Here is a 5,028-nt window from a genome sequence, read left to right as displayed (position 1 = left end):
TCACCATTTTGGCCAGGCTGGTCTTGAACTCCTGACCTCGTGATTCACCCGCCTCAGCCTCCCAAAGTTCTGGGATTACAGGTGTAAGCCACTGCGCCTGGCTGGTCTGGGTTTACTTTTAACTATGGTGCTTGACATGTACTTGGTGAATTATTTCAGTCTGGAAACTGCTCATTTTCTAGAGTTAGTCCATTGATTTTCTCTCTGCATTTTTTTTTTCCTATTCTGTCTTTTAAGAACTTTTTTCGTTATTGGACATTCTGGTCTAGTTGTCTCTCATTTTTTGTCTGTCCTTTGCTCCTTAATACATTTTTTCTTTAGGAAATCCCCTCATCTTTATCTTCTAAACCTTTTATTGAGATTTTTCATTTGTCTCTGTATTTTCTTTTCATATATATAGAAATAGATGCATGTGTGTTTATGTAACACATACATATGCACATATATATATAATTATCTTGGGTTCTTTTTTTTTTTTTATCATGGTTGAAATATCTCACTTTCCTTTGAGAATATCAGTGATCATTTAAAATTTCTCCCTGCCTCATATCTGCTTCCTCTTTGTTCATTTGTTTCTGCTTGTTTTTGCCTCTGTCTTTCTATTAGAGACTTTCCTGAGAGTATCATAATCCCCGCTTGTTTGCTCATATTTAAGTTTGGAGCCTAGCAAACTGATCAGAAGCTCTGAGTGGTGGTTCCAACTGAACTCTGGGACTGGTTCCAACTGAGCTGGACCTTATAGTTGGGTAATCCCTAATGCCAGTATCTTTAGGTCTTCCTTCATGGCGTGGTCATATGTATCAGAGAAGATGCCACTATTCCGCCTGGAATATGAAGGTCTAGTGACCAGCATGATGCCATGTTTTCCCTGAAGCGTGTGTGTGTGTGCGTGTGTGTGTGTGTGTGTGTGTGTTTATAGAAACATGTATCCTTACCCAGTGCCTCACACTTAAAAGAGTCTTTTTTTTTTTTAGACGGGAGTCTTGCTCCGTTACCCAGGCTGGAGTACAGTGGCATGATCTCGGCTCACTACAACCTCTGTCTCCGGGGTTCAAGTGGTTCTCCTGCCTTAACCTCCCAAGTAGCTGGGACTACAGGCGTGTGCCACTATGCCTGGCTAATTTTTGTAGTTTTTAGTAGAGACAGGGTTTCACTGTGTTGGCCAGGCTGGTCTAAAATTCCCTACCTCAAGTGATCCACTCACCTTGGCCTCCCAAAGTGCTGGGATTACAGGTGTGAGCCACCACACCTGGCCAAAAGAGTCTTAATCAGTGCATGTTGAATGATGAAATGAGGGTGCTATTGTCCTTATTTTGTACTTGAGGAAACTGCCTCTGAGGTTCAGGATCTTGTCTAATATTTCCAACACCAGTCTTTCTCATTCCAGTGCCCATGCTCTTTCCCACATAGGAAAAATGTAGCTTTTCAGGCTTGTCTGAGCCTCATGTTAGAGGAATATTGTGACTGAAATACCAGGATTTGTTTAACAAGTATGGCCCATATTTTGGGTCTTAGCTTGCCAGTAGGGGTAAACTAAGCAAGTTGATTGGCCTTATCTGTGGTAATGTAGTACTTAGTAGGAGTTTAAAATTTAAAAAAAAAAGCCGTCCAGGCACAGTGGCTCACACATGTAATCCCAGCACTCTGGGAGGCCGAGGCGGGTGGATCACAAGGTCAGGAGTTCGAGACCAGCCTGACCAATATGGTGAAACCCCATCTCTACTAAAAATACAAAAATTAGCCGGGCGTGGTGGCACATGCCTGTAATCGCAGCTACTCAGGAGACTGAGGCAGGAGAATCGCTTAAACTTGGGAGTCAGTGAGCCAAGATTGCACCCCTGCACTCCAGCCTAGACGACAGAGCGAGACTCCATCTCAAAAAATAAAACACCCTCAGTCATTTTGGGCAATACTACTTTTTCTTTTTTCCCCTGGAAGAAGAAAATCCTTTTGCACATTGAAGTATTTATGGCAGAGCTAGCTGGATGCCTGCCTGTGAAAATGACTTACAGATTTGTCAAAACAGGAGTATTTATCTAAACAGCCTCATCCTAAAGTATTTGACTGATGTCTACAGCAATCAGTTTCTTAAGACATTCACAACAGGATTCAGTGATGTAAGAGCTCTTCTGCCAGTCAGCCTCACTCTCATTTCATTTCTTTCTTGCTGCTTTGAAAGACCTTCTTTTTGTTTTTGGTGTCCTGCAGTTATATGGTGATATATCTAGGTTTGGCTTCATCTGTTGGAATCTGTTGGACTTCTTGAGGTGGTAGGTTGGAGTTTTTTGTTACTGCTGGGAAATTCTCATTTTCTCTTCACATATTGATGGTATCTAAGCCTCTCTCTCCTCACCTTCTGGAGCTCCGATTAAATATGTGTAGTAGACATTCACACTGTGTCTTCCACATTTCTTAACCTCTCTTCTGTCTGTATTTTCCATCATTTTGTTTCTTTGGTTGAGCTTTGTATAGTTGCTTCTGATCTAGCTCTTAGTTCAAAATTCTCTCTTCAGCTGTGTGTAACTTGCTCTCAGACCCATCTATTGAGTTTTTTTGTTGGTTATGGTATTTTTCATGTCTAGAAATTATATGTTATTCTTTTTTAAGTATTCCATTGCTGTTTTTTATTTTATATTATTTTATTTTATTTTTTGAGACGGAGTCTCGATCTGATGCCCAGGCTGGAGTGCAGTGGCACGATCTTGGCTCACTGCAACTTCCACCTCCCGGGTTCAAGCGAGTCTCCTGCCTCAGCCTCCTGGGTAACTAGGACTACAGGTGGGGGCCACCAAGCCTGGCTAATGTTTGGTGTTTTTAGTAGAGACGGGGTTTCACCATGTTAGCCAGGATGGTCTCTATTTCCTGACCTTGTGATCCGCCTGCCGTGGCCTCCCAAGTACTGGGATTACAGGCATGAGCCACTGCGCCCAGCCGCTCCATTGCCCTTTTTATAGTTTCTTATTTTCAAGTGTATTTCTTATTTCTTCAAACTTAATAAGCATACTTACTATTTGTTATCTATATTATATTTTCTATAATCATACATGAAATCAGAATTTCTTCTTTTTTCTTTTCTTTTTCTAATTGAGACAGAGTTTCACTCTTGTTGCCCAGGCTGGAGTACAGTGTCGTGATCTCGGCTCACTACAACCTCCGCCTCCCAGGTTCAAGCAGGTCTCCTGTCTCAGCCTCCCAAGTAGCTAGGATTACAGGCATGTGCCACCACGCCTGGCTAATTTTGTGTTTTTAGTAGAGACGGGGTTTCTCCATGTTGGTCAGGGTGGCCTCAAACTCCCAACCTCAGGTGATCCACCCGCCTCTGCCTCCCAAAGTTCTGGGATTACAGGCGTGAGCCACCGCACCCAGCTGAAATCGGATTTTCTATGTGAAATCCGATTTTGCTGTTTGAGATACCCTTTGCTGTTTTTGCGCCCCTGTATGCTTGATTATTTTTGACTATGTTTCTTATTATCCTTAAAAATTACTTGTATGAAGTTCATAGAGCCCTAGGATGAGGATACCTTTATGCTGAGAGGGTCTGCATTGGTTTATGCCAGACACCCGGAGGCACTAATAGTTTGGGATCACCTAGATGATAGAAATTTGGGCTGCAACTATGCATGAGGGCTGGCTTACGCTGACAGCCCTCAGGAACTAATTTTTGTTTTCTTTTGTTTTCTGCTCAGCATCAAGAAAAAATTTTTTGCAGTCCCATGTGGAGTGATCGTGGAGGGGAGAGGAAGTGTCGAGTTTGGTTTTCGTTAATCCTTATACTGACAGTATAGCCCTTTAGGATTCCAGGTTAAAGGGTGTAACCTTTTACGATTCCAATTTAAAGGCTGTAGCCTTTAGGATTCCAGTTTAATGCAGGGCGAGTTTTCTGTTAGATTCTCATCTTGGACAGATGCTGAGCTGTGGTATTTGTCCCCTTTTCCAGATGAGATCTTCAAAACCCAAATTGAAGTTGCTAGATTGATTCAGGGCAAGAGTTCTGGAATCTGTGTGTCCTCTCAGTCTCCTCTACAGGTTTTTCTGTATCTCTCTGCCTTTAATTAGTGAAGCGTCCTAGAGTTCAGTCCTTGTTCTTTTCTACCTACAGCTGACTTCTTGATGTTCTTAGCTGATTTTATGGCTTTGCTGTTTCTGCATTGACAACTTCCAGGCCAGACCTCTCTCTCAAACTCAATTTGAATATTATCTGCCTACTCCACATCTTTAGTTGTAATTTAGTTGGTAGAGTTGGCAAACTGAACATGCCCAAGACGGAATTCCTAGGCTCCTCCATATACAGCTTTCCCCATTTTAGTTCATGGCTACTATACTATTGTTGTTGCCCCAGCCAGAATCCTTGATTTCATACTTGACTCCTCCTCTTCTGACATCCAAGATCGATTTCAGGAAATCTTGTTGACTCTAATATGTATATCCAAGATCCTGTTACCTCCTCTGCCTCATCCTGGCTCATGCCGCCATCATCATTCACCTGAATTATTGCAGTAGCCTTCCAACGAGCCTTCCTCCTTCCTCGCTCTCCTGTAAGTGTGCCTATAAGACAGATATGCCACCTTTCTACTCAAAATCACCAATGGCCTGTCATCTCACTCACAAGAAAGGCTTTATTTTTTCTGCTCACACATACCCTTCCCTCCCCAGCCTTCCAAAAACATCTCTGATCTTCTCTCTTCCCAGGCCCCTGATTGCTGAGTTCTTCTCAACCACACTGACCCCCTTGCTGTTCTTGAAACATATCAGGCAGTCATCTGCCCTAGATCTGTACATTCTTTTCCCTCTGCCTTGAATCCTCTTCCAAAGATACCTACATTATTCTTTAGGTGTTTGAGCAAATAACACCTTTTATAAGGTCTTCCCTAATTGTCCTACTTAAAATTAGATGCCTCCCCAGTACTCCTTATCCACCTTTCTTACTTTATTTTTCTTAATAATCGTAACAGTTAACTTCTCCATAGTGACTAGTAGCATGCACTATTCTAAGCACTTTATGTGTATACATTTAATTCCTGCACAATA

General features: G+C 42.2%; 1 protein-coding gene across 1 annotated transcript in view; it reads left to right on the top strand.

Moving 5' to 3' along the window:
- The window catches only part of SCAI (suppressor of cancer cell invasion), a gene marked incomplete at its 5' end in the record, with an annotated part of 114,169 nt that overhangs the window by 72,574 nt on the left and 36,567 nt on the right, over positions 1-5,028 (top strand). The gene's annotated exons all lie outside the window — the stretch shown is intronic.

Source organism: Mandrillus leucophaeus, unplaced genomic scaffold (assembly GCF_000951045.1).
Source record: "Mandrillus leucophaeus isolate KB7577 unplaced genomic scaffold, Mleu.le_1.0 Scaffold335, whole genome shotgun sequence".
NCBI classification, from domain to species: domain Eukaryota; kingdom Metazoa; phylum Chordata; class Mammalia; order Primates; family Cercopithecidae; genus Mandrillus; species Mandrillus leucophaeus.
The sequence above is the reverse complement of the archived record's forward strand: the minus strand, read 5'-3'. Positions and strand labels throughout refer to the sequence as shown.